Source organism: Schistocerca gregaria, chromosome 3 (genome assembly GCF_023897955.1).
Source record: "Schistocerca gregaria isolate iqSchGreg1 chromosome 3, iqSchGreg1.2, whole genome shotgun sequence".
Lineage (NCBI taxonomy): Eukaryota > Metazoa > Arthropoda > Insecta > Orthoptera > Acrididae > Schistocerca > Schistocerca gregaria.
In genome coordinates this window covers 522,360,936-522,374,077 of record NC_064922.1, presented here as the reverse complement: position 1 = coordinate 522,374,077, position 13,142 = coordinate 522,360,936, and the positions used below count along the sequence as shown (strand labels likewise).

At 40.9% G+C, this 13,142-nt stretch overlaps 1 protein-coding gene across 1 annotated transcript in view; it reads left to right on the top strand.

The window, feature by feature from the left end:
• LOC126356355 (cuticle protein 16.5-like) overlaps positions 1-13,142 on the top strand; it is an 82,277-nt gene that overhangs the window by 44,636 nt on the left and 24,499 nt on the right. The window lies entirely within an intron of this gene.

The following is a 13,142-nucleotide window of genomic DNA, read 5'->3' as shown; positions in this document are numbered from 1 at the left end:
AGTTGATGACCTCAGATTGTTTCACTATTCTGGAAGTTCGTTCCATGATTTAAGTCTCACGCATCTTTTACTTACGAGCTGCTGTAACATTTGTGCCCATTACCGATTACGTGTTACTCCAGTTCTGCCTGGTATTCTGCTACAGTGATTTATGTTAGTTAAGGTCTCTGAGTGTAGCGGGGCTCAATCAAAGAAACTCCTAGACGGCTGTGGAGACAGCGTAGTCTGCGTGTCTGAAACACACAACGCATTCCTTCTTCGTTGTTGTTGGTTCTGTTCTATGGCCTGTTACGAAAAAAGGCTCCCATGAAAATAATGAGAAGGAAATAATGATCTATAACTGCAGTCAGGGTTTGTGCCAGTGGTGATAATGAGAGAATTCCTAATTGCATTTTCACTGCAGATGAGAGACTTAACCCAGGTAATCCTGCAGCAGCTTGCAAGCTTGGCGAACCACATTTGAAATGTATATTTCGTGTTCCAATCGAGTGACGAAGATTATGCTGTGGAGCTCGCAGTTTTTGATTCACTTAGGACAGACCCGTGTTTCCTATTTTGTATAAAGATTCGTAACCAAAGTGAGTAGAAACGTTCTCACCCATTAGGATTTTCTGGCTTTCAAGAAGAATTTGAAACGACTTGCCTGATTGGTAGAGGCGTAAAGACCTTATATTTCAGAAAATATTGATTTTGATATTCTATATAAGGAATCCGTACCCTTTACACTTTAATAATATGCGGTTAATTTCATATCTTCAACCATTATTTACATTCCATTACTTAATCAAGTTAAAAGAAATTATACTTGCAGTGATACCAGTGAAAAAGGAGCATAACTTCATGCCTTCACCGTAATATTACTTCGATGAGAGCCATTTCTCATTTCCTTTACAAACTTACAATACTTTAGGAAGGGTAGACGGTGGCAGAAATAATGAAAAAATCACAAATTATTTTTATTTGCTTATTTGATAGTAAATATAATTGAAATTATTATCTCAAATTTCCTTGAAATTCGAACTACAAATGGTATAAAAAAATTAAAAGCCTAAGCAGTGTAATGCGCCAAGCCCGCTTTTCATTGTACCAAATGGAGGAAAAATTTTATTGCATAATTTGGCCTGTGAACGTAGAAAATATAGCTTTAGAAGGCTGTGAGTTTTTGTATACATGACAGCAATGTTGCAAAGAAGGCTGTGGAGTCATTTTCTGGTTCAATCAGAGTAGTATAGAAGGCTGTGGAGTGTTGTAAACATGTTTTGTGCTTTTCAGTGGAATTCGCGTGACGCTGAATTTATTGTGCCATTCTTTGTGCAAGGCTGTATCTGTTGACAATGCAGAGGCCTGGTAAAGTAATTAAAAAGGTAGTAAGTCTCATATTTCCAATATAAAGCGAGAAACTGACATTGAGGTTAGGGTCAGGCCTGCAGATGCAAACATAGCTTGTCTCCAAGTGCATCTAAAATAAAACTTGGGAGAGGGATTGTGTCAGAAGAAACAGATCATGGTAGAAATACAGGTTTCAGAATTGTGGATCTGGAAATGGTGGCAGAAGCACTTAGAAAAGCCTGCAAGCGCTCTGTTTTCGGAGAAAATGTGGATTTGGTTGATGATGGAACGAGAGAAGGTTTGGTTTGGACATTGCACTTTTTGTGTCAAAACTGTGATGCTGACAGGCCATTCAAGACGTCAAAGGTCAGTAATAGAATCTGTGAAGCCAATGTGAGATTAGCTTATGGACTAAGATGTATATGGCTTGGAAGAGATGGTGGAAACCTTTTATGTGGTATTATGAACATGCCTGGTGCTTCCCTAGAATTTTCTGCAATGACTACTGCTCTCCTCAATGCAGTTGCAGAAGTAAGTGAAGAGAGCATGAAAATGGCAGTCCCAGGGGCAATTCAACAAAATTGTGAAGCAAATAATAGCAACGATATAGCAGTTTCCTGTGACAGTTCCTAGAAGAAGAGGGGGAATACTGCACTGCATGGAATAGCGGTGATGTCTAAATATTGTTCTGCATGTTCCTTGCACAAGAAATATATTGATGCAGGTAAAGAAACAGAATGGCAAGAAGCCCATAAAGCTGTTTGTAGCAGAAATTATGCAGGCTCCAGTGGTGGGATGGAAGCTGCATGTATGAAATTCATTTTCCATAGATCTTTGCAAAAGTATGGAGTAAGATACATACAGTATTTAGGAGATGGAGACTCTAGTGCTTTCAAGAATATAGTTGAAAGTCAGCCCTATGGAAAAGATTGCACTATTGAGAAACTGGAGTGCTTAGGCCATATTCAGAAGGGGATGGGTGGACGACTCGGAAGATTTGTTGCAGCCAATAAAGAGAAGCTACTAGAGGATGGGAAACCACTGGGAGAGAAAAACAGACTAAGAAAGAAGAGAATTGACAGCCTACAAGTCTATTATGGTGCTGCAATTAGAAGTAACCTCACAAGCTTGGACAATATGAGGAAAGCAGTATGGGCCATTTGGTTTCATTACTTGTCGACAGACACTACACCTCAACATGGCCTCTGTTCTAATGAATGGTTCTAATTTTTGAAAAGTGAAGAAAGTGGGGAAGCTTATACCCATAAAAATAACCTTCCTTTTGAGGTTTCAATGGGCATTAAACCAACTTTTAGAGCACTGGCTTCACCAGAAAAATGTCAGCATGGGAAAACACAACCCAAATGAAAGTTTCAGTGCTCTTATTTGGAAAAGATGTCCAAAGACTGTGTTTGTTTCCAATTTAGTGGTGAAGATTTCTGCTTTGGAAGCTGCAGCAGTGTTAGGTGATGGGAATGTGGCAAGACTTCGCATCCTCAGCAAGTTGGGCATTACACCTGGAGTCTTCACTGAGCAGATACTTTAGATCGTCGATGAGCAAAGAATGATGAAGGCGGATACTTCACTCAAGAACATACAAAAAATGGCTAGGCAAAGCAGCAGAGAAGCTAAAAGAGCTGTAGAGGATAATGAGGAAGAAATGGAATATGGATATGGGCAGTTTTAGCTGAGGTATGATAGATTTTTTTTTTTTTTTTTTTTTTTTTTTTTTTTTTTTTTTTTTTTTTTTACGTTTCATCCAAACATTAAAATGATTTTCTGCAACTTAAGGTTTTCTGCTTTCAGAAACACATATATCAGAAACTACTGGAAGGATTGCAGTGAAATTTGGCACACCTATTCTTTTCCTTTGATGCAATATTTAAGTGGAAGGTAACTTTAATCGAGATATTATACACAGTTTTGTGGTTGATAATATACTGAAAAGTTTGCTTGTAAAAAATGTTCGAATCCAAAATATCACAGAAAGTAATAGCATTACTTTACGAAAAAGTTACTGCACTTAACTGTAAACCTATTAGTGTAGATTACTTTATCATTAAAATAATTTGCCAAATTGGCCTCGAAATTATGAAAAAGTGTACATTAAAATAATAATGCAATAAAACATTTAAAATTATCTCACTGCATTAGATTGTTACTAAAAATTCTGAAGTTTTTTCAAAAAATCTTATTAGATCTCTATACATAAGTGTGCAAAATTTCAATGAGATTGAACAAAAAATGGCAAAGATATGGGTTTACAAAAATATCAGTGCAAGACTGCCACTGGAGTTTCTTACAGCAAAGTATTCTAAATTATAGTAGAGAGCGCAATCATTGCAGTTTCTTTTCGTTAATCGTAATGTAGAAATTGTTTATGGGGAGTCAGTAGTCAGAAATTCACTCATTAAACGCTAGTGAATAATTTGAGATTTGAAAATATATCCATTGGGTGTAGTTTGATTATAAGCATAAAGCTGTTCTTCAACGGACTGGCAGATCAGGTCCCTATTCTTTTTGGGGGCTCTACTCATGTTGCAAAGTGGGCATCTTTCATCAGGGCCATCGTATGCGGAACTTTCATGTCCACTGGTAAGTTTTAACGTTCGGACACCATGTACGCTTAAGGTCTGGGACACCCTGTATGTGACATCTCTCACGGCCTCTGCCTTATAATATGAATAACGAGAGTGACGTTCTCTACGAGAAGTGTGCGGGCAGTGGGTGCACAGCTGGACTCGGCTGTCCAGGGTCCGCTGCAAGAAGCAAGGCCGGGCGGACGGTCGCCGGGCGTGGCTCTGCAGGTATATAAACCCGGACCCTCCTCTGGTCAGCACAGTCTGCTGCGCCGACACAACACACGCAACATGTACAAGCTGGTGAGTCGCCTGGGAGAGTCCTCTCGAACTGGCTTCATTCGCTTTATTTAACTTCCATGCTGCACTTAGAGATGTTGTAAGTCGTACATATCAATCGTCCCAAAAATTTCTTACCAAGTAGTGATATCTTCGCTACCTATTTTGGTCACCGATTGTAAAATATGTTGTTTATGTTCACTGTCTGCATCTTATTTACGTCGGAACAGCCCTTGCAAAAGTGTCAAATAGATAAATGAAAATGAAGAGTTTCATCTTTAATGGCTTTTAGATTTTCTCTCCTTTAGGAACATACTTTTTGAGCGAAGCCAGGTTTCAGCGTCCGTTTCGTGTACAATTTCACTTTTACGAGTATGTGTTGAGTAGCCATGCTGTTTTATAACTTAACGCCTCAGCAACTGATGCAATAAAGGTGGAACAGTTGACTGACGACATAGTCACATACAGGGAAAACATGGATAGAAAACACTTCTTGTTCATCCAGAAAAATTCCAACGTACAATCGTTACATTTACTGATTGCCAGAATCCATAAGAACACATCTTGAAGGAAACTCTGACTAGTCTCACTCTTTATCTTGGTATTGCTTCACGCTTGTTGATTTTTTTTTTTCAAATTCTCTATATCTCGCGGCATTTCTCTCAATTTTTTGTTATTATGATTCAGTGTTTAAAAGTTACTGCCTCAAATGTGAAAAGTTAACACATTGACACAAATGTCTCAGACCACTGAGACAACTGTTTCATTTATCTTTCCTCATTAGGGTAATACCTATCTGCAGCACTTCTTGAACTTCAGAGGTAGCAAGATTGCTCCTTTGTCTATCGCAGACACGTAATGTGAATATATTCTTCAGAGCCAATTTTCTGAACTTATCAGTTATTCTAATAATAGAATCGTCGCCGTCTACACATAACCATACACTTTCCACTACAACTCCATTTTCTTTATTTCCACGGGATTTTCTTTTTGATTTTATTCTTTTTGCCGTGGCAGTTGTAAGACTAGGATAAGGCTGGATTCAAATGTTGTTATAGTTATTTCTGAATCAGAGCATAGTATTAAGCTTTGTGGTGACTTTTCAAAATTGAGATTCGATGTAGTACGCTTACGTGATGTCGTCAATGGTTCAAATGGCTCTGAGCACTATGGGACTCAACTGCTGTGGTCATCAGTCCTCTAGAACTTAGTACTACTTAAACGTAACTAACCTAAGGCCCCCGCTCTGCGCGCCGCCCCTCTGGCTGTAGCCGCTCCCGCCATCGCCGCTCCTCTGCCCTACGCAGCTGCGGCACCGATCCTCAAGATCCACTGAACGAGAGGATTACTGTAGACGTAGAGCCATTTGTAAATACATAAACAATACGAAATATATACCCATACAAACCTAATTTATTTTTTGTTATTTTTTCACAATTTCTCCTAAATATTTCCTTCTGGGATTCAGTGAAAATATACACACTATAGCCAAATTTTACAACAACAAGAACTGAGCTATCACTTTCAAAAATAATTTACTCTGAGGCTGATTCGCTGACTCAACCCATCTCTCACCTTGCTGTCGAATGGGTAATAATCTTTCAAAAAACCAGAATAATATTCTAGCTATATTATTCACACTGGATGTTTACATATCTGGCTCAGATTACATGACAATCATTACCGAAACTGCAGACTTGCTAAATCGCTGTCGCACGATGTATCATATACATTTCACAGATATTACTTTATAGTTCAGTATGATCTGGTACAGCACATGGAGTTTGCCGTATGGAAATATTTAATCTGTATTAGCCCCAGTATTAGGTAGTACTACAAAAGTGCTGTACAGATGATCTTTAAAATGATTGTCGTTGCTCATAGCCCAACACAAAGCGAGGTTCAGAGTGGTAACATAAAACACTCGTATTCGGGAGGTCATTTCTAATCTAGCAATGCAGATTTGCCATTCCAGTGCTTTCACCTAAATCTGGAAAAAGGATTTGCAAGGAATAAGATTTCGACTAATACTCTAGTATCTAAAGTATTTTTTGTAGGAATAATTTAATTAGAGAGTATTCTAATTCTAACAAGTACCTGTCTCTTTAATCATTATACATCAATTACCAGAGGTCCTATATAAAATGGGTACAATTATTTAACACCAACACAGAAATGAACGTACTGTATTTTTCAAAAAAATGGTTCAAGTTGCTCTGAGCTCTATGCGACTTAACTTCTGAGGTCATCAGTCGCCTAGAACTAATTAGACTTATCTAACCTAAGGACATTACACACATCCATGCCCGAGGCCGGATTCGAACCTGCGACCGTAGCGGTCGCTCGGTTCAAGACTTTAGCTCCTAGAACCGCACGGCCACTCCGGCCGGCTTGTATTTTTCATTATTCCACTTTTACAAAGGTATTTTGCCTTTAAAAGTTCGCTCTGTTATCTTTCACGCACTACACCCCACTATGTTTCACCATCCATTGTCAGCTTTGATTCCCGTTTCTTCAGTTATACTTCTTCTCCCACGCCACCACCCCAACACTCTGTCCTCAGATGGAGAAAAATCGCGCCTCTCCTCTTTTCTATCCCTATTTCTTTTATTGTAGCTAGTTCTCATACGACAGTGCTTCATGTGCATTACATTTGTATAGGACACCTCGGAACCAGCTGGCCTAACATCCACTCACAGGTAATTAGCGCTCCCACTTACGCTTATTCTACTCTATCGATGGCTGCGGAAGAACTAAGTACATCCATCTGTCTCTCGTAACTCCGGAACAGCTATGCTGCGAGAAGCTCAGAGAAGCAGGATTCAGTGAGTCGCAAACTGTTTGCAGATAAAGGGAGGTGTGTTTGACCACGTACTCTCAAAACATTACTGTTCTCACGAAGACTTATTATCACTGATAGTCTATTCAAAATACAACAAATAGCTGCTCTTTCTGAATGTGTTTTAGGTACTGGCTGTGTTTTTTTATGAATGACAGCTTGGAGTGCCCTGATGGTCTACTAGTGATATTAATTCGTGTCTCTGGTTGAAAATAGGCAAAAGATGGGACAGTAATACGTCGAACTACTAATCCCTATTATCCTTTTATCATATCCATTGATGCTGGTGTTGTCCCCATAATTGCGATGGCCACAAAATGGTTAATTAAAGCAGGAGGAATTTCTGCCCTGAAAACAAGTAACGTAACTTCGTCATCCTAACGCAACGGAAACAATCAGAACGCTGCGGCTTTAAAGAGACGTACATAATGTTTTACCATACTTCGCATATTTTTGTTAATCTATTGCCTAATTCCTCTGAATAATGTAACTGTATATCCTCTGCTGCTTTCTCGGATATCCCTTTCCCTACAAACATTTTCACACACTAGATTGCACTTATATGTAACTGTATATCCTCTGCTGCTTTCTCGGATATCCCTTTCCCTACAAACATTTTCACACACTAGATTGCACTTATTGTTTATCATTTGTTCCACCGCGACATGCAATTCAGAACTAGCATCACCACATGATGGAATACAAACTTGATTTGTCACTACTTCCATTACTAGTACTATTTCGTGATTAACATCGAAATATTTTTATTATATACGTCTTTATTTTCTTTTTCTCTACTACAATCTTCAGGCCAACAGGCCACACGCACTGTTTGTCTCCTGTCCTTGTAAGTCTACTGCTACTACTACTACTACTACTAATTCACAGCTACCTCCATCATATGATGAATTACAAGCATTACTGACTCCTTCTCGTTCTTGTTTTACCTCCTCCAGGCCGTTTTAAGGTAATTATTATTATCATCGGCACTTTTCTCTTCTGCGCACCAACTTTATTTTACCAGTTGAAGTAGCTGCCTCTTATCTTGGGAAACCATCCTAATAAATCGCTTTCTTCATTCCTTATACAAGATGATATCTACCTATTTGTTTGACCTGCTTCCTTCATACATGTTTATATTTTCACTGATTCTTTTCCTTTCTCTCTTCCTTCTCACTCCCCCGCTCCCTACACCCTCATTCCTATGTCTACCTTTCTTTCGATTTCAAGATTTAACTATCTCAGTGATTTACTAGCTTATGCTGCGGATGACTTACCCTTAGGTGAAGACATACTTGTTCCTTTTGAATATGCAACATCTCATTGGCTGAGTCTAACAGATCTCCCTACTTCACCAGCATTCCGATCCTTGTAATATGCAAAAATTAATGTCACCTGCTGTTAACGTGAAATGTATCAGTGGGATAACCAGTTGTGAACGTAAAGCAAATCTCCTTTCCAACAGCACTATTTTCGATTCCAATGAAACTCACGACCGGCCCATTACACGCTGGGAAATGTGAAGTCTCCACTTACTTCTATTTCGATCCCAAATTTCTTTCGATAACAAGCTTACTTGATCACTCGTGTCGAAAATAAATAATCGGTTCTCAGATTACTCTTTTTCAACTGCCTTTGAGACTCTTCTTTCCCGTTTTTCTTTTTACATAAACAATTTGTCCTGTATTGACTGCCACACTTGGTGTTTAAGGAATGCGTTTTTAAAATCGTTATATGTTTGAGACATTCTTTGCACAGGCATGGTTTGAGCATTCTATGTCATCTCTATAATGCAACTATGTCTCTTATTGGATTGATACCCTCCTGACTAACACGGTCCTGACCGTTGTTCTTCCAAGACGTGATTTCCCATCAGTATGGTTCGCTTTATGGTAATTATTAGGGCTAAAAATATTATTATCATTGTCATTATTATTATTAACATTGTGACTATGATATTGGTAATCATTCCATCCCCGTATTTTTCTCATCTTGGAATAATTTGATTTAATATACCCACTGCAATCTTTCCCATCATCTGCTTATCCAGTCTCCCTCCATAACTGGATTTATTTCCATTCCCTTTATCTTCCATTCAGTTAGAGGTTCTTTTTTCGGGGTTTTATCTTTGTCTTTAATCAAATAATCTCCCTGGACTAGGGGCTGGACCTGCATCCACGCATCGTAATACTCGTAAGACTCCAATAACATTTAAAGATTTTAACTCTGTCAGGTTACCCTGTAACTGGGTGAAATTACCGTATGTATGCAAGGAATCAAACTATAGCGACTATAGCGTCTGCTTCACCCTGCGCAGTAACACCTTAGTGGACAGAATTACTTGTAGTCATCGTTTTTCCAGAGATAATGCTGTTATCTGAGAACGTTTCATGGAATCGAAATTGTAGTGAAAATTTGAAGAGCGACGTCGTTTCCAATTAGCAGTACTTAATAAACTAATCATTTAAAATTACAGGCCACCTGATAGAAATGTATCGTTCTTCAAATTTATCGACACAGTGGCGCCTGCCAAGGAGTAGTCAATCCAAGCAGAACTTGATAAAGTACCAGCGTACTCGTTAAAACTTCTGCGGCTTGCAATTAGTGGAGACAATTTTAATGGTGCACACATAACGAAATGTGATCATTGTGTGTTTCACGAACAGATTAATGAAGAAAATCACATTAGTTGTTGGGTAACTGTATGGGAAAATGGTGTGCAAGGATCAAAAAGCCGTTGGCGCAGGTGTGGAAAGAGGCGCAGGGTACATAGGTTCGCCAATTAAAATGATTCTTCGTGAAAAAAAAGACATCGAGAGTGTACAAACAAGGGCAGTAGAAATGGTTGCAACTTTGCTTTCAAGAAGTCGCTTTCGGAATTTTGAATGATCTCGGCTAGTAGATACACGAACAAAGACATACAACACGTTAAAGCATTACAACATACACCACTGACTGGTTATCGGGGGAAGCCATACGAATACTATTCTCCATCTCTCACAACGTACCCCTCCAAGGCGGTTGGTGCAATGTTGACTCCTAACGTAATCTCGGAAGTGGTTCTTGTTGAAGTCGAAATGTCTTACTGCTATTAATTTGCTTACTGATATTCATGACGTAGTGATGAAATAACGACACTATTGTACCTTAGTCCCATCTCTTCTCGAAGTCAAACGGAAAGTTCTGGCTCTCTTGTGACGATGAGATTCAAAACACCAGACATTAAGCACAAAATCTTCGTACAACGACTCTTCAATGTATTGATGGGAATTTGACGATGCGCAGTGGCTCCTGTCACTGACCCAACAAAATGATACAGAAAAGTACTCGTTAGAGAATGTGTGAGAGATGCGTGCGGGCGTGTGGCAGCGCCGGCTGGTGCATGGAAATGTACGTTACAGCACTTTTTGGGTTGGGCAGCTCTCCAGTTCAGGGACGCGGGTCATTTGTGCGTCAGTTTATAAATATTTTCCCAGACAGTTTAATTTTGACCACACTGCGCCTTTCATTTGTAGCAGCTGTTATCCAAGTAGGCATTCTGTTTTAGATAGGAATCAAGGAGTCACCCAATAAATGTCCGCTGATACAGTGAAATTCTGCGATATTGTACGTTTAAGATTTATACTCATCGTCTGCTTATTCTCAATGAAATAAAAAAAGTTCATTACAGCAGACACATAACTTTAAGTTGTAATTTACACCCATCAGCATCAACACCAGTTAAACCATTCTAGGTTAATGGAGAAAATCTCGTTTTATGTGCTGCAATTGACTATTAACTTAAATATTTCTGACAGTTTCAGTGTGGGGGCCATCTGCAGTGTATGGTAACTGATGAAAACTTCACAAGCTGATATCGCCACAGAACCTTTTTATTGAATGACTCATTTCGACAGACATACTGTCCGTTGGTGTAGTAAGTCATACCATATCGCATAAACATTTCCAGTAACATGACGATCACCCCAGACCGGCACGTGAAATGTAATATTAATATGAACAAACAGAAACATAACTGCTTACGCCGATTACAAGTATTCTTGTTCGCCACTATCTGACGACTGGCAAAGAAGAGCTGTAAACACAACGACCACCTCGTACGTTGACTCGTTCATCATCTTGCAGATAGCACAAAATGTGAATATATAATTCGATACAGTTATTAATATATTAGTAGCGAACATTTTTATTTGCTTCGAAATACACTCCTGGAAATGGAAAAAAGAACACATTGACACCGGTGTGTCAGACCCACCATACTTGCTCCGGAAACTGCGAGAGGGCTGTACAAGCAATGATGACACGCACGGCACAGCGGACACACCAGGAACCGCGGTGTTGGCCGTCGAATGGCGCTAGCTGCGCAGCATTTGTGCACCGCCGCCGTCGGTGTCAGCCAGTTTGCCGTGGCATACGGAGTTCCATCGCAGTTTTTAACACTGGTAGCATGCCGCGACAGCGTGGACGTGAACCGTATGTGCAGTTGACGGACTTTGAGCGAGGGCGTATAGTGGGCATGCGGGAGGCCGGGTGGACGTACCGTCGAATTGCTCAACACGTGGGGCGTGAGGTCTCCACAATACATCGATGTTGTCGCCAGTGGTCGGCGGAAGGTGCACGTGCCCGTCGACCTGGGACCGGACCGCAGCGACGCACGGATGCACGCCAAGACCGTAGGATCCTACGCAGTGCCGTAGGGGACCGCACCGCCACTTCCCAGCAAATTAGGGACACTGTTGCTCCTGGGGTATCGGCGAGGACCATTCGCAACCGTCTCCATGAAGCTGTGCTACAGTCCCGCACACCGTTAGGCCGTCTTCCGCTCACGCCCCAACATCGTGCAGCCCGCCTCCAGTGGTGTCGCGACAGGCGTGAATGGAGGGACGAATGGAGACGTGTCGTCTTCAGCGATGAGAGTCGCTTCTGCCTTGGTGCCAATGATGGTCGTATGCGTGTTTAGCGCCGTGCAGGTGAGCGCCACAATCAGGACTGCATACGACCGAGGCACACAGGGCCAACACCCGGCGTCATGGTGTGGGGAGCGATCTCCTACACTGGCCGTACACCTCTGGTGATCGTCGAGGGGACACTGAATAGTGCACGGTACATCCAAACCGTCATCGAACCCATCGTTCTACCATTCCTAGACCGGCAAGGGAACTTGCTGTTCCAACAGGACAATGCACGTCCGCATGTATCCCGTGCCACCCAACGTGCTCTAGAAGGTGTAAGTCAACTACCCTGGCCAGCAAGATCTCCGGATCTGTCCCCCATTGAACATGTTTGGGACGGGATGAAGCATCGTCTCACGCGGTCTGCCCGTCCAGTACGAACGCTGGTCCAACTGAGGCGCCAGGTGGAAATGGCATGGCAAGCCGTTCCACAGGACTACATCCAGCATCTCTACGATCGTCTCCATGGGAGAATAGCAGCCTGCATTGCTGCGAAAGGTGGATATACACTGTACTAGTGCCGACATTGTGCATGCTCTCTTGCCTGTGTCTATGTGCCTGTGGTTCTGTCAGTGTGATCATGTGATGTATCTGACCCCAGGAATGTGTTAATAAAGTTTCCCCTTCCTGGTACAATGAATTCACGGTGTTCTTATTTCAATTTCCACGAGTGTATAATCCAGATCAGAGAAGTATAGAAATTATATGAATAATTTAAGTGTATAAAATTCATATATTTTGTAGGATAAAAATATTTATGTCATATATCAGGCAACAAAGAAATTACTATGGCTCGTAGTATGCAAAATGTAGAAAAGAATTTAAAAAGAAAGTTATCTTCAAGGTAGGTGAACATCAAGAAGGTGGGTGAACAGTAACAAAACTTACATTAAATTTTACACAAGTATTTCTGCACTTTGAGTCATAAAACCATTTTGTAAAGCTTCAGGTAAAGTACTCCACAATATTAAACGCAGTGTCGGTGTTTCGCTAGGTACTAAGTACACATTACAGATCTACAGAGGAGTATTCTGTAATACACTGCCGTGAGAGACAGCTGGGCCGCCAAGTGTTGCAGGTCCTGCAGAGCACTCGAGGTGGAGCTCGTTGACTCTGCCTTGTGCGTGCCGTGAAGACACCGGGAGGCAGGCGCCTGAGGGCCAC